The sequence below is a fragment of the Bos grunniens genome, chromosome 7, assembly GCF_055505025.1.
Source record: "Bos grunniens cultivar Pamir isolate PY7600 chromosome 7, Bosgru_T2T1.0, whole genome shotgun sequence".
NCBI classification, from domain to species: Eukaryota; Metazoa; Chordata; class Mammalia; order Artiodactyla; family Bovidae; genus Bos; species Bos grunniens.
The window spans coordinates 102,674,591-102,696,016 of NC_141171.1; the positions used below are offsets into that span (position 1 = coordinate 102,674,591).

General features: G+C 39.6%; 1 long non-coding RNA gene across 1 annotated transcript in view; it reads left to right on the top strand.

Moving 5' to 3' along the window:
* The window catches only part of LOC147370060 (uncharacterized), a 129,533-nt gene that overhangs the window by 42,291 nt on the left and 65,816 nt on the right, over window positions 1-21,426 (top strand). The gene's annotated exons all lie outside the window — the stretch shown is intronic.

A 21,426-nucleotide genomic window follows, 5' to 3' on the forward strand; every position in this document is an offset into this window, starting at 1 on the left:
TTATGACTCTTGACAAGGACTTATCAACAAAGACTTATTTTCTCTAAGAGTAATTATTTTAAGGTTTGGCGCCATCTTCCGAAGATAAAATTGCATTCCTATAGGGTGGATGTGTAATGGGTTTACAACAAAGCAAAGAATTTATTACCTTAAGGGTCTAAAGTTACTAACACCAAGGCCACTACTTATTTTTTCTACATACCAACTATTAATTAATACACATTCAAGGATACAATTCAGGGGATGTGAAAACTTGGCAACAAACATTGACTCATCAATGAAATCCCTTACTAGTCTTATTCTGACAGTTTCTAACTCTCTGAGAGGCTCTAAGCTATTTGAATATCTTAAGCTTCCCGTGCCTCTGGAGGCTGGGAGACTGTAAACAATTGTATGCATAGCTGTAGGAGTCCGGGTAAACTTGTCAGGCGAGTTAGAGAGCCATCTGAGGGGTTTGGATTTAAACACTCCTAATTGCCCAGGAACTTTATTAATTGGAGCTGTAAGTTAACTCTTTGACAGAGAGAGCGAGATGGTGGTAGGGGACAGCCCCCAGTAGAGTCAGAGGTGAGAGCACAAAGCAATAAAGTAGGCAGACTCTGGTTTTTTGGGGGGTAGATGCTCGAGAATATCTGGGCAGACTCCTGAGGCTCGATCCCGCCTTTGCGTATGCCGAGCCTCCTTCCTCATGACCTTTGTCATGAGTGGAATGCCTCACCGGCTCCCGGCACATGGTGGAGCTAATTGATTTAGAGATTAAACATTATAGAAAGTAATGATAGTTCAAATTTTTAAAAATTAACATAATTAAAAATTCTGGTATATAGCAAAAAAACTTCTGTATATCAGAAAGACTATTTTCAGTGAAATTAAGTAATAACTAATATCTATCATATATCAAACATGCATCAAGTTATATCTACTTGAACTTGGAAACATTCTTACTTATCATTAGAAGTGTAGTAATAATAGTAGTTTGAAAGTTGGAATCCAAGCAAAAAAAGCAGAGTGATTAAAGAAATCATAAGGTGGATAAAAGGATAAGATTTCTTCTTTACAGCTTGGTATTGGGGAGCAAACACATTTTTGTTTTTGAAGAAAAAATTTTCATTTGCTTTCTGAGTTCAAGTGGGTTGAGCAAGTGAATGCGTGATAAGATACCCTCTTTTGAAAGCCATGGTTAAACTTGGCTCCATTAGCAATGGTTAGAGAAAAGCTGCTAAACAAGAAAAAAAAGTTTATTTGAAGTCTCAGAATGAAATATGTAACAAATGTCTCTATCTCTTTTACCTGATAGATTCCAGTTTTCCTTTTGAGAGTTTTCCTCTCCTACTTGCAGTTCACATGATTCAGATGGGCCTGATTATTGTTCTAGTTCAGAGGGTGTCACAAGGATCAAGCTTGAGTGATCACTGTATTCCATACCCCTGGCCATGGTCACTGGTACAGGGATGAGCTCATGACTCAAACTGTCTTGGTCAATATTACTGCTAGGACTTCAGTTGGAAGTCTTGGAACAAAGTATACATTTTAGCTGGCATTGGTCAGCTTGGTAGAATATATAACTGCCAGTGGCTTTCTTGCTAGAGGCAGATTAACTCAATGAAAATCAATTCTACAAAAACTAATTTTCTGAAATTAAATTTCCCAGATTAAACTTCACTGTATGATGCATCTACCAATTTATCAAAATCTTATGTCCTTTAACTACTTACAAAGATTACCACAATTTATACTTGGGGATGCTTTTCAAAGCTTTAGAGTATTCTTGGTTTTTATTTTTTGCGGGGAGCCGGTGTGAGGACCTCCACCATGGCAAAGGTCATGAGGAAGGAGGCTCGACATACGCAAAGGCGGGATCGAGCCTCAGGAGTCCCCCTGGAAATTCTCGAGCATCTACCCCCAAAACCAGAGTCTGCCTACTTTACTACTTTGTGCTCTCACCTACACCTCTGACTTTATGGGGGGCTGTCCCCCACCACCTCTTTCGGAGAAGGAGTTAACTTAGAGCTCCAGTTAATAATAATTCCTGGGCATGATAGGAGTGTTTCAACCTACAAACTCCTCTGAAGGTTCTCTAGCCTGCCTGACAGGCTTGTCCGGCCACATGTGATTGCTCACAGCCTCCCAACCGTGAGAGGCACGAGATGCTTTATAACCTTCTAAAAACAGGTTCTTTAGAGAAGTTAGAAAACTATTAGTATAAGTATAGTGGGCTGATTAGAAATTGTATTGGTGAAGGGTTTTTCATTTGTTGAGCCAATGTTTACTGCTAAGTCTCCACATCCCCTGCCCTTACACACATTAATGAATATATAGAAGAAATAAGTATTAACCTTTGATATTAATCACATTAGACCTTAGGCTAAGTAAATTCTTTCCTTAATTAAAACCCACTACACCCTCACCCTATAGGAATGTAACTTTATTTGGGTGGCGTCTGTTTTAAGAATAATCACCCCTGGAGAAATAAGTGTTGACTGACCGCTGTCACAAGGAGAGGGTCATAAATTGTCAGCAGGCCCCCTGGCCAGAAGATGATGTAACACCCCTAAGACCTCTGTATACATCTGTATGAAGCACCTGACTTTAATAAAAGTCAGGACTGCTGACCCCGCGTGACTTTTGTATAACATCTCAGTGTATAAAAACAGACCCTGGAAAATAAAGAATTGGAATCAGTTCCTCAAAATACTGGTCTCCCAATGTCTCTCTCTCTCTCAAACTCTGGCTGAGTCTCCATCTGGAGCGTGGAGCCCACCAAGCTTACTAACTTTGCCTGGGCTTCTAAGATCCAGCCGGGGAGGCGTCAGTGTCTCCTCTCCTTCAGGAGAACGGAAGGATGCCTGCGGCCTACGTAAGTGGTGCAAGCTTCTTTTCTTGAAGTTTTATTGGTTTCCCGCGTAAACCAAGCTACTCAGCCTCTTTTCTCCGCTGAATTTTCCTACTGAGCTATCCTTATTCTATTACTCTTTATATCTCTAATTAATATTTGATTAAAGCCAGTGTATCCAGTGAACTTGCTGAAGCCATCTCCTCTTCAAATTTCCCTGGATCAGCCAGGGCTGGACCTCGGCAATTTTTCTTTATATGGACATTCTAAATAAGTTATAGTTGGTGAATTCTGAGGCTCATAGGGTGCCTTATTTTTGCAGTACTTATATTTCATATTTGGAAAGCAATATTTTATCATCAAAAACCAGTACCATTTTGTATGAATTTTTCAATTTCTGTTTACTTCACCTTTTTTTAATGCTAGTTTTTGTATCAACAAAATTTAGCACTAAGATTTTTCTGCCAGTTTTCCATGTGGTATTTAAACCTTAGATTATTTATAAAAAATGGTGGTAAAATTTAATATTTGGTGTGATTTTCCTCTTGCTTTCTAGTTAATTTTATGTTTAATTGTATCAGTTTTGGGATTTTTAGCCAATTGATTTTGTAATGTGTTTCAGCAATATAGTTTCAGCAATATAGCAAAGTGATTCATTTATACATATAGTATAAATATATAGAAATATAACATATACATGTTATTTTTTATATTCTCTTCCTTTACAGATTCTTGCGAGATACTGAGTGTAGTTCCCTGTGCTATAAAGTAGGGGCTTGTTGTTTGTCTCTTATCTATATACTTTAGGAATGTGTGTGTTTTAATCCCTAACTTCTAGTTTATTTCTCCCCTCCTCCATGCCCTTTGGTGACCAGAAGTTTGTTTTCTATGTCTATGAATCTATTTCTCTTTTGTAAATAAGTTCATTAGTATCATTTTTTTTTATTCCATGTGTATAAGCAATACAATGTTTGTCTCTGACTGACTTGTTTTACTTAATATGGCAATCTCTAGGTCTATCCATATTGCTGCAAATAACATTATTTCCTTCTTTTCTGTGGCTGATTAATATTTCATTGTGTATATATATATATCTTCTTTATCCATTCATCTGGACATTGAAGTTGCTTCCATTTCTTGGCTGTCGTAAGTCATGCTGCTATGAACATTGGGGTGCATATATGTTTTAGAAGTTTGGCTTTCTCCAGGTATATGCCAAGGAGTAGGATTGCTGGATCATATGGTACCTCTATGTTTGTTTTTTTTAAGGAACCTCCAAACTGTTCTCCATAGCTGTCGTACCAGTTTATACTCCCACCAAAAATGTAGGAGAGTTCCTTTTCCCCACATCTCCTTTGTTTATTATTTGTAGGCTTTTTGATGATGGCCATTCTGACCAGTTTGAGGTGATCCCTTACTGTAGTTTTGATTTGCATTTCTCTAATAATTGGCAATGTTGAGCATCCTTTCATGTGCCTTTTGGCCATCTCTATGTCCTCTGTCGAGAAATGTCTATTCAGACTTTCTGCCCATTTTTTTGATTGGGTTATTTGGTTTTTTATATCCAATTTCTGTGTTGACCCTTCAAATTTTTCTACTTTTGTCTCATTTTCAATAAATGACATAGTAATCATTTAGTGTATTATAGTAATAATATGAATTGCTTCTAGTCATCCTATTTTTGCTGACATTGCTTTGAATAATTTTATTGTTCTAAGTCAAATCCCTTAGCATCTTATTTCTAGGTTCATATATCTAATAGTTTACTGTGAAAAACAAAAATCACTTTTCTATTGGGTGATTTTTTTTTAATGTCGCATTTTCTCTAGGTCTTCCCTGGTGGCTCAGATGGTAAAGAATCTGACATTCTCTCTAATTTTAGACATTTTTAGCTTTCTTGTAACAACTCCTTGGATAACAAATCGCTTAGTTTACTTCTTGCGCTTGTTTATACAATTTTCATTAGATAAATTTATTATTACAGAGCTGATTTTGAAAAAAAAAAAAAAAACTTTGGTGAAGTGACATAAAAACCTCTTTCTATCACAGAGGAGTAATTTGTTAAAAATGAATTTAATGCGCATCTGAAAGATAGATTGCTGACAACATCAATTGAAAACACCTGGTTCCTACTGTGCTTAAAGATAGAGGTTGGAGGTTGGGTTTTCAGGGACGTTGAACTGTGAGCTCGAGATTGGCTATAAGAAAGTGCATTTGGATCAACACCTGGGGAGAGCAGTGAAGGACGCTGACGGGACACAGGGAGAATGCTTGTTCTGGCTCAGCTATTTTCCTACACCAAGGTATCAGGAAAACTGGATTGTACTTAGAAGGTTGTGTGGGAAATATGGAATGAAAACAAGGGGAAGGGAGAGACTTTATTCAGCCCGTGAGAAAGCCATAGGAATATCTCGTACAGGGGAGGACATCCCCCTGGTAACTGTCCATGTCTCTTAAATGAAGTTCTCTTTCCCGTGGAATATGCTGGACGCTTTGTAGAGCCAGTTTTAGCTCTGAAACTTCCACATTTCCAGTTCTATTATTTATCATAATTTTTTCACAGTAAAATTTAATTTCTCTTAGTATCTAGTTTTTCTAGAAGGTCCTTATCACAATCCTCTGTGACTTATAGTCCCCATGTAGCTCTTACTGCCTTTGACTGTTGCATGTAAACTAATATTACCTCATAAAGACAGAGGAGTATATAAATGGTCTCATTGCCCAGGAAGTAAATATTTGGGGGCAGTATGTCTTCACATAGGCTTATTCTGGTATCTCACATAAAGTGAGGTTTATTTTCACTTGCCTTGAAGCCCAAGTCTGCATATTATTAGATATCAAGACAATTCTATTTGCCTCTTAAAACTTTGAAGAATATAGATTTTATAATAGATTTCTGAAAGAGATCTTCCAGATGTTCAAGCTGGATTTAGAGAAGGCAGAGCAATCAAATTGCCGACATGTGTTGGATCATAGACAAAGCAAGAGAATTCCAGAAAAAACATCTACTTCTGCTTCACTGACTGTGCTAAAGCCTTTGACGTGTGGATCACAACAAACTGGAAAATTCTTAGATGGGATACCAGACCATTTTACCTGCCTCCTGAGAAACCTGTATGTAGGTCAAGAAGCAACAGTTAGAACTGGACATGGGACAATGGACTGCTTCAAAATTGGGAAAGGAGTACATCAAGGCTGTATACTGTCATCCTGTTTGCTTATCTTCTATGCAGAGTACATCATGCGAAAGGCTGAACTGGATGAAGCATAAGCTGGAATCAAGATTGCTGGGAGAAATATCAATAACCTCAGATATGCAGATGACACTATCCTTATGCCAGAAAGTGAAGAGGAACTAAAGATCCTTTTGATGAAAGTGAAATAAGAGAATAAAAGAGCTGGCTTAAAACTCAGCATTCAAAAAATGAAGATCATGGGATCTGATCCCATCTCTTCATGGAAAATAGATGGGGAAACAATGGAGACAGTGACAGACTTTATTTTCTTGGGCTCCAAAGTCACTGCAGATGGTGACTGCAGCCATGAAATTGAAAGATGTTTGCTCCTTGAAAGAAAAGCTATGACAAACCTGGACAGACTGTTAAAAAGCAGAGACATTACTTTGCCAGTAAAGGTCTGTCTAGTCAAAGCTATGGTTTTTCCAGTAGTCATGTATGGATGTGAGAGTTGGACCATAAAGAAGGCTGAGCGTTGAAAAATTGATGCTTTTGAACTGTGGTGCTGGAGAGGACTCTTGACGGTCAAAGAAGATCAAAACAGTCAATCCTAAAAGAAATCAACCCTGAATAGTCATTGGAAGACTGATGCTGAAGCTGAAGCTCCAATACTTTGGCCACCTGATGTGAAGAACTGACTCATTTGAAAAGACCCTGATGCTGGGAAAGATTGGAGGCAGGAGGAGAAGGGGATGACAGAGGATGAGATGGTTGCATGGCATCACTAACTTGATGGACATGAGTCTGAGCAAGCTCTGGGAGACGGTGAAGGACAGGGAAGCCTGCAGTCCATGGGGTCGCAAACAGTTGGATACAACTGAGCGACTGAGTGACAACAAGTCTTCCTTTGCTTCCTCCGTGTCTGCCCCTGTCATGTTTAGTTATGGACCCCCTTCCAGGTCTTTTTTTGCAGAGACACTCTCTAGAAAACAAATCCATCTTTTTCTCTGACTGTCTTGTTTATGAGCTGCACATCTATTAAAATTTTGATAAGGATCATTTATGTTTCCATTTTGGAAACAGTGTTATATTTACCTGCCTTTGCTTTTGCCATTACCCCTTCTTGTAGACTGAATGCGTGCTGCCTGTGTGCTAAGTCACTTCAGTCGTGTCCAACCCTTTGCTATCCTATGGACTCTTGTCCACTTGGCCGCTCTGTCCATGGGATTTTCCAGGCAAGAATACTGGAGCAGGTTGCCACGGCCTCGTCCAGCAGGTATTTCCTGACCCAGGGGTAGAACTCACCTCTCGTATGTCTCCTGCATTGGCAGGTGGGTTCTTTACGACTCGACTAGTGCCAGCTGCACAGCCCATAGACTGAATATTGAGTATGTCCACCCAAACTTTGTATGTGGAAGCCTAACTACCATTGTGATGGTATTTTTTTTAATTGTTTTTTTATTGGCTGCGTTTTGATCTTCCTTGATAAGAGCAGGCTTTTTCTAGTTGTGGCCAGCGGGGGCTCCTCTCTAGTGGCGGCTTGTGGGATTCTCATTATTGTGGCTTCTCTTGTCGCAGAGCACAGGCTCTCAGGCATGTGGGCTTCAGTAGCTGTGGGGCACCATCTTAGTACTCCATAGCATGTGGCGTCTTCCCACGCCTCTGCATTGGAAGGCGGATTCTCAACCGCTGGACCCCCAGGAACGTCCCTGAGATGGTATTTGGAGATGAGACCTTTGAGAAGTGGTTAGGTTATGAAGCCTGCACCCTCACGCATGGGATTGTGCTGTGATAAGTCCCTCAGTCATGTCGGACTCTTTGCCACCCCGTGAACCGTGGCCCGCCAGGCTCCTCTGTCCATGGGGTTCTCCAGGCAAGAGTACTAGAGTGGGTTGCCATGGCCTCTTCCAGGGGATCTTCCCCCATGAATGATATTAGTGCCCTTATGAAAGAGATCCTGGACCCTTCTGCCAATTGAGGATGCAGCAATTTAGATGGTCATCTATGAACCAGGGAGCTTGTTCTCACCGGACACAAAATCTGTAGCATCTTGATATTGGACTTCTCAGCCTCCACAGTAGTGAGAAGTAATATTTGCTGCTGAGCCTCTGCAGTCATGGGTATACCATTGTGTCTTTTGTTGCTCAGTCATGTCTGACTCTTTGTAACCCTATGGACTGTGACCCGCCAGGCTCCTCTGTCCACAGGATTCTTCAGGCAAGAATACTGGAGTGAGTTGCCATGTCCAGGTACTGCTTTAAGTTATTCCACCTGTCTTTCTGGCCTCCTCCAACCCTCTGCAAACTCTAGAATGACAGTTTCACCCTTCAAATACTAACTCCTCTCTCATTTTCCCCACTGAAAATAATGGAATTAATCACTCCGTGCTTCTGTTTCTTTTTGTACCTATCTCTAATATTTTATTAGAGCACTTTCCACATTATATTTTCATTGTTTCAAGTTTTGTCTTTCCTGATAGAATGTGAGCTCTTCAAAGGCAAGACAAGTTTCTTTTTTCATCCTTGTATTCCTAGCACAGAACCTGGCACATTATAGGTTCTAATTAAATGTTTGATCAAGTGAAAGCACTGAATTTCTTCTTGTTCAGTTTCAATTAATTTTACTTGTAACCACTTACTGAAATAATAAAATAGTATTGAGTAGCACTTCACTGCTTTTTCATACTAGAACAGTTATTTTCCGTGTTTAATGTTTATTTAAAGAGATATTTAAAATTTTGCATTATATACTTCTGGTCTCTATATATTTTTGCTCAATTAGATCTAAAAGATGACTCAGAAAGTTAAGCTTTGCTACTGTGGGGAAAATGGGTAACTATTGATAGGCTTCTAGTCTTTTTTTGAAGTCCTGCTAATGTCAGTTCTTGAATGCTTCAGCCATATGCCGTTCAGTGGAAACTTATCAGTGGTTCACTGCGGTGTTGCCACATGAACTTTCCTTAGGGGTGGGAGACTGTGGAATAGCCAGACTTTGTTGAGGAGCATCTTGCTTCTAGAAAAGCAATGGTCCTCTCTTGCCTTAAGTCTGCAGAGAGAGACGCAGATGGTGAGGGTGATATCTTGTTTGAAGGGGGATCTGAGATTATAGATTTAGACTCATCTCCTATACATATGCATTGTGCATATTTCTTCTGATTATGGAGGATATATCTTTCCTTGCTTCTAAGCAAAAGAACTGGAGGAGAGAAACAATTTGATGTTTCTGATTAAAGAGCAAAACACTAGTGTGTATCATATTTTGGCAGGAAAGGAAAGATGGATAAGTACACACCATCCACATTTTTCCCAACATGGTAGTTATGCTAACTTTAAGTTGAATTGTGAGATGGTATTAGTTGATAGAATATGTTTAAAAAGTACTAAATTTTTAGTGGAGCCGAATAAGCATATTTCTATGTTAATCATAGACGGAAAACCAAAATAATGTTTTTGAACAAATTAGAACTGAAAATTTTGACACTATCAGTAGCACCTGAAGATGTGGAAATTAGAGTATATCTGTGGTCATATTTAAATTTCAAGCATCTTACCACTGATATATATTGGAAACAGCTTGGTATTAGCTCATTTTAAAATAGAAATATGTCTCTTAACAGAATTTCTCTCCAACCTGTTTTCTTTGTTTCTCTTTGTGGAAAGAGTCCTTAAAAGAGTTATCGCACCTCAAGTCCCTGATTCCTCTCTTCATTTCTCTCTTACACTCATTTTCTCAGGCTTTTGACACTCTATGTCCCACTAAAATTGCTCTCACCAAGGTCAGTAAAGACTCTCAGGTTGCTAAATGCAGTTCTCAGTTCTCATCTAACTCGACCTATTAGCTGCATTTACAGAGTTGATAATTCCTTTTTTTCCCCCTGAAAACTCTTTCTTCACTTAGCTCCCAGGATACCACACTCTCCTGGATTACTTTCTACAGTACTGCTATGCCTTTTCTAGCTCCTTTTTGCTGTGTCTTATTTATCTTGACCTTTTTGATGTAGCTTTGGCTCAGGGCTCAGACCTTGCACCTCTTCTCTTTTTCTCCTTGTTAAGTTGGTGATCTCATCTGCTTCATGGCTTAAATCTCATCCATGAGTTGACAGTTGCCAAATTTATATCTTTGGCCCAGACTGCTCCCCGATTCCAGAACTGTATATCCAGAGGACCACTTGACAGTTCCACTTAGATGTCGAGTAGCTGTTTCAAAATTAGCATGTCCAAAAAAGGATTCTTACTTTTGTCCTCCTCCACATTTGCTTCATTCATTGTCTCGCCCATATCAGTCACTGACAACTCCCACTTTCTGATTGCTCAGCCCCTGAAACTTTCAGTCATCTTTGCCTCTTTTATTCATTCATGGAATATAGCCAATCTGTCAGCACATGTGTTGACTCTACCTGAAATCCAGAATATTGCCACTGCTCACAATCTTCTTTGCTACTAACTGGGTCCAACCTAGCAGCTTCCCTCATTGGAACTGTTGTATGTGATGGTTTCCTATCTGGTGTCTACTATTCTATGTCTGCCCCACTTCAGTGTGTGTTCTCAAATACAATTCTGAATGGTCTTGTTAAAATGTAACCCAGATCCTATCACCCTTCAACTCAAAATCTACCAAGGGGATCTTCTGTTCTTTTTAGTAAAGCAAAAGGCCTTACAATGTAACATGTATTAGTTTGGCTCAGTTCAGTTCAGTTAGTTGCTCAGTTGTGTCCTACTCTTTACGACCCCGTGGACTGCAGCATGCTAGGCTTCCCTGTCTTTCACCATCTCCTGGAGTTTACTCAAACTCATGTCTGTCAAGTCAGTGATACCATCCAACCATCTCATCCTCTTTCGTCCCCTTCTCCTCCTGCCTTCAGTCTTTCCCAGCATCAGGATCTTTTTCAGTGAGTCAGTTCTTCGCATCAGGTGGCCAAAATATTGGAGCTTCAGCTTTAGCATCAGTCCTTCCAATAAATATTCAGGACTGATTTCCTTTAGGATTGACTGGTTTGACCTCTTTGCAGTCCAAGGAACTCTTAAGAGTCTTCTTCAGCACCACAGTTCAAAAGCATCGATTCTTTGGTGCTCAGCTTTCTTTCTTTGGCTACTATAACAAAATACCGTAGACTGAGTAGTTTAAACAACAGACATTTATTTATCACAGTTCTGCAAGCTGAGAAGTCTTAAGATTAATGTACTGGCAGACTCAATTATTGATGAAGGCCCTCTTCCTAGCTTACAGCCAGCCACCTTCTTGCTGTATCTTCTCACAGCAGAGACAAGCAGCTGTGGTGTCTTCTCCTCTGCTGGTAAGGGCACTGGGCTTCCCAGGTGATGCTCGTGGTAACAAACCCACCTGCCAATGCAGGAGACATAAGAGATGTGAGTTCGACCCCTGAGTTGGGAGGATCCCCTGGAGGAGGGCATGGCAACCCACTCCAGTGCTCTTGCCTGGAGAATCCCATGGACAGAGGAGCCTGGTGGGTTGAAGTCCTTAGGGTCACGAAGAGTTGAACATGACTGAATTGACTTAGCACCCATAAGTTCTGCCATGGGTGCTCTACCTTCATGACTTCATCTAAACCTAATTACCTCCCAAAGGCCCCAACTCCAAATATCATCTGATTGGAGATAGCTTCAAAATATGCATTTTGAACAAACACAAACATTCAGTCTATAATAGCTTGTAAGAACTACTGGCTCCTTTTAGTTCTCAGATCTCTCCTGCAGTACTCTGCTGAAACCATGACAATCTTCTTTCTTTCTTTTTTTTTTTTTAATCTTCTTTCTTTTTCTTGAGCTTTCCAAGCACCATCCTATATCATGCCCTTTGAATTGACTCTCCACTCTTACTGAAGTGCTCTTCTCCCATGTGTGTATACACACACACACATATATGGATCTCAGAGAAGGCAGTGGCACCCCACTCCAGTACTCTTGCCTGGAAAATCCCATGGAGGGAGGAGCCTGGTAGGCTGCAGTCCATGGGGTCGATAAGAGTCGGACCCGACTGAGCGACTTCACTTTCACTTTTCACTTTCATGCATTGGAGAAGGAAATGGCAACTCACTCCAGTGTTCTTGCCTGGAGAATCCCAGGGACAGCAGGGTCTGGTGGGCTGCTGTCTATAGGGTCTCACAGAATCAGACACAACTGAAGTGACTTAGCAGCAGCAGCAGTAGCATATGGATCTACTCATATTTCCTGCCTGAGAATCCCCATGAACAGAGGAGCCTTGTGGGCTACAGTCCATGAAGTTGCAAAGAGTCGGTTACATCTGAGCGACTTTCACACACACACACACACATTTCCTTTCAAGTCTTTGCTCAGCTCTAATCTGTTCAGTGACACCTTCTCTGGAGTTAAGCTGTTTAAATTGGTGACCTATCTCCCAGCACTCCAAATAACCATTCTTTTTTCTTTTATCTTCTAATATATTTTATATATGATGAGACAGTGTTTGTACTTAGTGAATATATTCCTAGGCTATACCACTTAGGCTTCTCGGATTGTGGTAGGATATATAACTTATTCTTGCTAATGAAATGTGTGTGGAAGTAATGGGTATCCCTTCTAGGGCAAGACAGTTAAGAGCAGGCATTGCTTTCTTGTCTCCTAGATGGTCACAGACAATTAAGAGAAGGCACTAAAAGGAAAGAGCTTCCTGAGTCACAATGTAGAAGGATGTTCATAGAACACCAGGATTATGAGCGAGAAGGAAGGCAATTTCTGTTTTATCTCTAAGTTATGTACAACCTCTGTCTGATTTCTTAGTGCATGTGTTATTTTAGAACATTTTGAATATCACTGTAGGAACTTAAATGGATCAGTTGAACTTAAAGGGATCAGCATCTCACTTGAAACTAAGTGGGATAAATGATGGCTGTTAATGGAAGGAGTGTTAGCAAATAAATACTATGGATTCTACAGGTCTCAGCAGCAGTTTTGACAGTCTCCTTAGATGAATTGAATAAAGATCGTATCCATTCAAGATCGTTAAGAACTGACTCTAATTTGGGCTGGTCTGTGTAACAGTTTATATATTAACTTGAATATTTGAGAAAATTCAAAGACATTTTTATTCTTTCAATATTATGGATATTTATAAGCAAGTATTGTACTTCAACACTTATCTTGACAAATGTCGGTATAAGCAGACCCCTAATTAATACAAGCCTTGTTTTCCTGGCAGTGGAAATTTGCATAGCTGTGACTTATGCTAACATCTGACCTGTATCTTGCAGCTTGATAGAAATTATGCTTAGAGGGGAGCAGAATTTGTCAAATATAGGAAATTCCTCTTCCAATAACCCAAGTGATGACTCAACACATAGACATCAGCAGATGGTCAATACCGAAATCAGACTGATTATGTTCTTTGTAGACAAAGGTGGAGAAACTCTATATAGTCAGAAAAAACAAGACCTGGAGCTAACTGTGGCTCAGATCATGAGCTTGTTATTGCAGAATTAAGGCTTAAATTGAAGAAAGTAGGGGAAAACCACTAGGCCATTCCAGTATGACCTAAATCAAACCCTTTATGATTATACAGTAGAGATGATGAATAGATTCAAGGGATTAAATCTGGTAGACAGAGTGCCTGAAGAACTATGGACGGAGGTTCAAAAGGTTGTAAGGAGGCAGTGATCAAAACCATCACCAAGAAAAAGAAATGCAAGAAGCCATAGTGTTTGCCTGATGAGGCTTTACAGATAGCCGAGGAAAGACAAGAATCAAAAGACAAGGAGGATGGAAGCAACCTAGATGCCCATCAGCAGATGAATGGATAAGAAAACTGTGGTACATATACACAATTGAGTATTACTCAGCCATTAAAAAGAATACATTTGAATCAGTTCTAATGAGGTGGATGAAACTGGAACCTATTATACAGAGTGAAGTAAGCCAGAAGGAAAAACACCAATACAGTATACTAATGCATATATATGGAATTTAGAAAGATGGTAACAATAACCCTGTGTACGAGACAGCAAAAGAGACACTGATGTATAGATCAGTCTTATGGACTCTGTGGGAGAGGGAGAGGGTGGGGAGATTTGGGAGAATGGCATTGAAACATGTATAATATCATGTATGAAACGAGTTGCCAGTCTAGGTTCGATGCACGATACTGGATGCTTGGGGCTGGTGCACTGGGACGACCCAGAGGGAGGGTATGGAGAGGGAGGAGGGAGGAGGGTTCAGGATGGGGAGCACGGGTGTACCTGTGGTGGATTCATTTCGATGTTTGGCAAAACTAATACAATATTGTAAAGTTTAAAAATAAAATTAAAAAAAAAAAAAGACAAGGAGGAAAGGAAAAGATATACCTAGCTAAACTTGGAGTTCCAGAGAATAGCAAGGAGAGATAAGAACATTCATTCTTGAATGAACAATGCAAAGAAATAGGGGAAAAAATAGAATGGGAAAGACTAGTACTCTCTTCAAGAAAATTGGAGCTATCAAGGGAACATTCCATGTAAGGATGGACATGATAAAGGACAGAAATGGTAAGAGCCTAACAGCAGCAGAAGAGATTAAGTAGAGATGACAAGAATACACAGGAGAACTACACAAGAAAGGTCTTCATGACCTGGATAACCACAATGGTGTGATCACTCAGCTAGAGCCAGACATCCTGGAGTGTGAAGTCAAGTGGGCCTTAGGAAGCATCACTACAAACAAAGCTAGTGGAGGTGATGGAATTCCAGCTGAGCTGTTTCACATCCTAAAAGATGATGCTGTTAAAGTGCTGCACTCAATATGCCAGTAAATTTGGAAAACTCAGCAGTTGCCACAGAACTAGAAAAGGTCAATTTTCATTCCAATATCAAAAAAGGGCAGTGCGAAAAAATGTTCAAACTGTTGTATAATTACACTCATTTCACACGCTTGCAAGGTAATGTTTAGAATCCTTCAATCTAGACTTCAACAGTACCTGAACTGGAAACTTCCAGATGTGGTAGTTGGATTTCCAAGAGGCAGAGGAGCAGATATCAAATTGCCAGCATTGGTTGGATCATGGAAAAAGCAAAGAAGTTCCAGAAAAATATCTAATTTGGCCTAATTGACTACACTAAAGCCTTTGACTGTGTGGATCACAACAAACTGTGGAAAATTCTTGAAGAAATGGGAATACCAGACCACCTTATGTGCCTCCTGAGAAACCTGTATGTAGGTCAAGAAGCAGTTAAAACTGGATGTGGAACAAATGAATGGTTCAAAACTGGGAAAGGAGAACGTGAAGGCTGTATATTGTCACCCTGCTTATTTAATTTCTATGCAGAGTACATCATGCAAAATGCCAGGCTGGATGAATCACAAGCTGGAATCAGGATTGCCAGGAGAAATATCAATAGCCTCTGATATGCAGATGATACCACCTGGCAGAAAGCAAAGAAGAACTGAAGAGCCTTGTGAGGAGGGTGAAAGAGAAGACTGAAGAAGCTGGCTTGAAATTCAACATTCAAGAAACGAAGGCATCTGGTCCCATCACTTTGTGGCAAATAGGGGAAAAATTGGAAATAGTGACAGATTTTAATTTTGGGGGCTTCAAAATCACTGCTGATGGTGACAGCAGGCAGGAAATTCAAAGATGCTTGCTCCTTAGAAGGAAAGCTATGACAAACTCAGTGTATTAAAAAGCAGAGACGTCCCTTTGCTGACAAAGGTCCATCTAGTCAAAGCTATTGTTTTTCCAGTAAAAATGTATGGATGTGAGAATTGGACCATACAGAAAGCTGAGTTCCAGAGAGTTGATGCTTTGTAATTGTTGTACTGGAGAAGATTCTTGAGAGTACCTTGGACAGCAAGGAGATCAAACCAATCAATCCTAAAGGAAGTCAACCTTGAATATTCATTGGAAGGACTGATGCCGAAGCTCCAATACTTGGGCCACCTGATGTGAAGACCAGATTCATTGGAAAAGAACCTGATGCTTGGAAATATTGAAGGCAAAAGGAGAAGGGGGTGGCAGAGGGTGAGATGGTTAGATAGCATCACCTACTCAATGGACATGAATTTAAGCAAACTCCGAGAGGTAGTGGAGGACAACGTGACAGGAGAAAAGGATTCCTAGGAGAGACTGAAGACCTTTTAGGTATCTGAGGCACAGGTAAAGAACCAGTTATTATATTTGGGATTCAATATACCAGTTGTTGTAGGTATTCAGATAAGAAGAGAAGAGTCTCGGTGCTACTCTGTACAGCCATCTCTAGGCTGACTTGATGATAAACTTAGGGTCTGTGAGTTTATGGTACAGAATTTGTTCATGTGTATGATGTAAGACAACTTACAGTTGAAAATTTAATACTCCAAATACTGAAAAATTAGCAATGCTGGCAAGGGAGAGAATAGATACTTTCACCATTGTTACCCAGTAAGTGTCCTCAAAATGTTTTTTTAATAAAATAAAGGAATGAATAGGTAGAAAGTTTTAATTTGGGTATTTAAAAGATGATTAAAACAATCTTGTGTTATTTAGGGTATATATATAATACATATTTTGTTATATCTTGGTAATAAGCTGATCATGAATGTTATTTTCACAGTTGTTACTTGCTTTTAAGTTTATGTAGGCCAGTTTTTGAATATGAATTGTACACCTAAAAACATCTTGGGATACAAAGTAACTATTTTATTGTATCTTAGTTGTAATTCAAAGCATGTACTTAATAGTAACTTGAATTTTAAAAAATAAGAAAGTGAAAGTGAAAATTGCTCAGTTGTGTCTGACTCTTTGCGACCCCATGCACTATACAGTCCATGGAATTCCCCAGGCCAGGATACTGGAGTGGGTAGCCTTTCCCATCTCCAGGGGATCTTCCCAACCAGGGATCAAACCCAGGTCTCCCGCATTGCAGGTGGATTCTTTACCAGCTGAGCCACAAGGGTAGGCACCCCCCCCACACACAGAAAAAATTAAGGTAGTATTAATTTAAGTTACATAATAAATATCGCCTTGTGCCCAGACCTGCCAGCACTGATTGTGTGTTAAGTGACTCAAGTGTCTGTTTTCAAAGTCCACGTGGTAAGTTTCTTCAAAATGCCGAGAATAAGGATTTTCATATGAACCCCCATATACTTGTTTCCTATGTTAGGAAATTAGGATTTGCTTCTATTTGATCCAATAGGAAATATCAAGCTTCCCTGGTGGCTCAGATGGTGCTACTTTTGTACTGGAATAGGCATTTGCTTCATGACGGAGTTATTAGCCACAGCCTGTTTGGGATTCAGTGCCCAGCTGTATTGACTATTAGCTGGAGTGGGTGATGCTCCAAGTTATAGCCACTTGCCTTTGCTCTGTTGTATCCACCTTTATTCTGGTGGTGAGCTGAAAAGTTGTACTGCTTCTCAGTCTGTTCCCTAAAGATGTTGTGGCTGGTATTATTCTTTATTATCAAGTTTCTCCATATTTTCTCCGTATTGCCCTCTCTCAATCCATAGGCACACGTGAGAGTTGTGATGAACTGCTTAGAGATGGCGTGTTTTTGATCTTCTGTTAAGAGTCAAAGTGAGTATCTTAAGGAGATCACGTTCTAGTTCCTATCCCAGTCAGTGGCATGTTGGGGCAACTCTGTGTGGCAGGATAATCTTTTGGGCATTTAACATATTTCTCTTCTTGTATTTTTTCCTTTTTCTTGAGTGCAGTCAAAAGAGTAGATGTTTCCTTTGTTCAGAGAAAGCTAATGGAATGGCAGAAATATAAAAATAATAGCTTAAATCATTAAGTATCTCATGTGTGTGAGAGACTTTCCTGAACAGTTTATAGGTGGAACTCCTTTTATTCTCTCAGAACCTGTGGGTTGCCTCTTTTTGTTTTGTAATGCACTTTATTTTTCAGAGCAGTGTTGGGTCCATAACAGTATTAAATACAAGGTCTGGGGGTTTTCTGTATAGCTCCTTCCCCACAGATGCACAGTCTCTTCCCTCATCAACGTCCCCCGCCAGAGATACGCATTTGCTACAGTCAGTTAGCCTACATCCACATATCGTATCAACCGGAATTCACAGTTTTCATTACGGTTCATTCTTGGCGTGGCACATTCTGCGAGGTTTGTCAAATGCATCATGACAGACGTCCACCACTGTAGCTTCATAGAATGGCCTAAAATCTTTTGTGCTCTGCCTGTTTATCCCTCTACCCCACAACCCTCGTCATCCAGGGATCTTTTTACTGTCTCTGTGGAAAGAACGTGTTATTGCTCAGTTGTGAAATTGGCTTCTTTCACTCAGTCATGTGCATTTGAGGTGTTCTGTGTCTTTTCGTGGTTTGACAGCTCATTGCTTTCTAGCAGTGAATACTACTCCATTGTCTAGATGGACCACAGTTTGTTTATCCACTCACTGCCGAGGAACATCTTATTGCTTCGAAATTCTGACCATTATGAATAAATCCTGTAAACGTCTAGTGCGCGTATATATGGAGATGTAAGTTTTCAACTCCTTTGGGTAGATACCAAGGAGCATGATTGCTGGATTGTGTGGTCAGAATATGGTGAGTTTTTTAAGAACCTGCCAGGCTTCCACAGTGGCCGTACCATGGTATTACTTTACATTCCCACCAGCAACGACTGAGAGTTCTTGTTTCACATCCTCACCGGCATTTGGTGTTGTCAGTGTTCTGGATATTGGCCATTCCCACAGGCTCGTCTCTGTCTTTGTCTTAGGCTTTGCTTGTCTTTGTAAGTGAATTTGATTGGAATGCAGCCATGCCCAGGTGTTTACATTCTGTCTATGGCTGCTTTTCACCACCAGTGGCAGAATTAAGCAGTTGTGATGGACTTTATGGCCTACAAATCTGAAAGTATTTGCTGTGTGCATGGTAAGTTGCTTCAGTCGTGTCCAACCCTTTGTGACCCCATGGACTGTAGCCCACCAGGCTCCTCTGTCCATGGGGATTCTCCAGGCAAGAATATTGGACTGGATTGCCCTGCCTTCCTCCAGGGAGAATGTTTGTAATCCGGCCCTTTATAAAACGTGTTTGCTGACCCCTGTATGCAGAGTTGCTGTCACAATATGTCACAATATTTTCTTTAAGTATGACTAGTTTACATCAAGCTGATAGTCAGAACATACTTTCCTGTTTCCTATGAGCCTGTTAAAACTCTTGCAGTATCTTGAGTTGTAGATTAAGCTAACTCTCGAATGTACTCCTGAGGTTTAACAACACTTTAAAAAATCATGCTTTATTTTTATTTCTAGGCATATACTTTATTGCTTAGATGTGATTTTTTCTAAATGACGGTATTTCCTTAAGAACTTGAAGTTACTGTGGGTTTATTTTTAACACGTATTTTCTGGTGATTTTCTTTAGCATTCTCTATTGCCCTCTTCTTCCTTTCTAAGAAGCACCTATTTTTTTTCCCACTGACCCCAGTTCCACTGACTCACCCTCCCATGTAGCAATTTAAAATAGCACCAATGAAAGATGCTTCTCTCTGTCTTGAATCTGTCAAGCTGCTAACTAGTTTCTTCTCAGGTGTTTGCTGAAGATGAAGCTGATTTTCAACATACATGTTTCACGTACTATTTGGCTAGTTTTTCATTGTCATTTACAGCTACAAGGGGGTCCTGACCAAGAGTAGTAGTAATTTTGCCCTTTGTGCTCTAAATATTATGTTGTCAAATTGCTGTCTTCACGCACATTAGTAATATCATGTCTGTTTGGCATGGGCATCAGGGCCCACAGAATAATTTATGATCTAAATACAGCTTGTAATAGTAGAATTGCTGTTGGTGCTTAGAAATTAATTCAGAAATCACTGTCTGTAAGGTAATGATTTACCATTGGTTTTGAACCATGTTGTGGAACCTCAGAGTATTAATTAAGAATTATGGCACAAGTCCAAATAGAATCTGGTGAAGTTTCATATTGAAACAAAACAACCAATTTCCAAACTATTGAATATAATAAACATTTTCATATTTTCAGATCAAGTTGTGAGTGATACTATTTAATGTACTGCAGGGCTTTGAATCACAGAAATACCACATATTAGTGTATAATCTGGATATTCTAATAGACAAATATGTCCCCTTTTCATGAATTGTTAAGAATTAACAAGGATAATTCACCAAGTTAGAAATAATTGGATGTATCTAAAATTGTAGTAAGATTGAAAGATGAAAAATTTATAAATCAGTTCAGAAGTGGTGATTTTTAAAAGTTGAGTTGAAAAAAATCAGTATACAATTGAAAATAGATGAGAGTAAGGAAATAGACTCATGGAATATATATATATTTTTAATATGGTCTGTCTTATATACAGTGCATCTTTGAAAGCTGAGTTCGGAAACTTTCTCCCCAAGTAGCTACCAAAAAACTTCTATTGGAAGTCATGATGCTGATGCTGATCATTAACATTTTACAGCACGTTCCACTTATCACTTTACAGTGCTACTCTTCCTGTAACAAAGTCTGTTTAACTTTCACAATTTCTCTGTAAAGTGTCTTCATTTCCTGAAGGCCTTTGTAATTGCCTGCACCTCTGTCCGTGATTCTTTATAGTGATGTGTGTCCCAGACAGTTGGAATTCTAATTCAGGAAGGGGGTCTGGGATTAAGCCCTCTCTCCTTTTCTAATCTTCCTGATTCTAACATGCACCACCAGGATCAACTTGTATGAAACATTTTATATGCTGTTTTGCATACATTTGTGTTCAAATTTGGTTTTCCCAGGTAAGCAGCAACTATTAAATGAATTATAAAGCTAACCGAAAAAAAAATCTATAAAATAGGAGTCTTAGAAATTAAAACTTGACATTAAAGTTTTACAAAAAAGTTCCATTTGTTCAGGATTTAATTCAATTCAGTTAATTTAACAGTTTTTTAAAAGTACTATGTGTTTTCTATTGATTTATTTTTTAATTGGAGAAAAATTGCTTTATGATGTTGTGTTGGTTTCTGCCATACAGCAATGCAAATAAGCCATAATTATACATATATCCCCTCTCTCTTAAGCCTCCCACCCCTCTAGGTCATCTACAGATAAATGGATAAAGAACATGTGGTATGTATCTACAATGGAATAGTACTTAGCCATAAAAAGAATGAATGGAAGTCAATTCTGGTGAGATGGATGAACCTAGAGCCTGTTATACAGAGTGAGGGGAAATCAGAAAAAGAAAAACAAATATACATCAGCACAGATACACGGAAGCTATAAAAATGGTATTGATGGGCCTATTTGCAGGGAAGGAAGGGAGACGCAGATGTAGACAGACGTGTGGACACAGTGGAGAAGGAGAGAGGGGGGAGTGTACACACCATCGTGTGTGAAACAGGTGACTGGTGAGGAGCCGCTTTTAACACAGCACTCTAGAAGTTCTTTGTGTTACATGTTGTGAAGGCTTTCACACTGAGTAAAACATGGCCCTTGTCCTCAGAGAGCTGGTAACGTGGAAAGTGGGACGAAACAAAGCAGAATGCCATC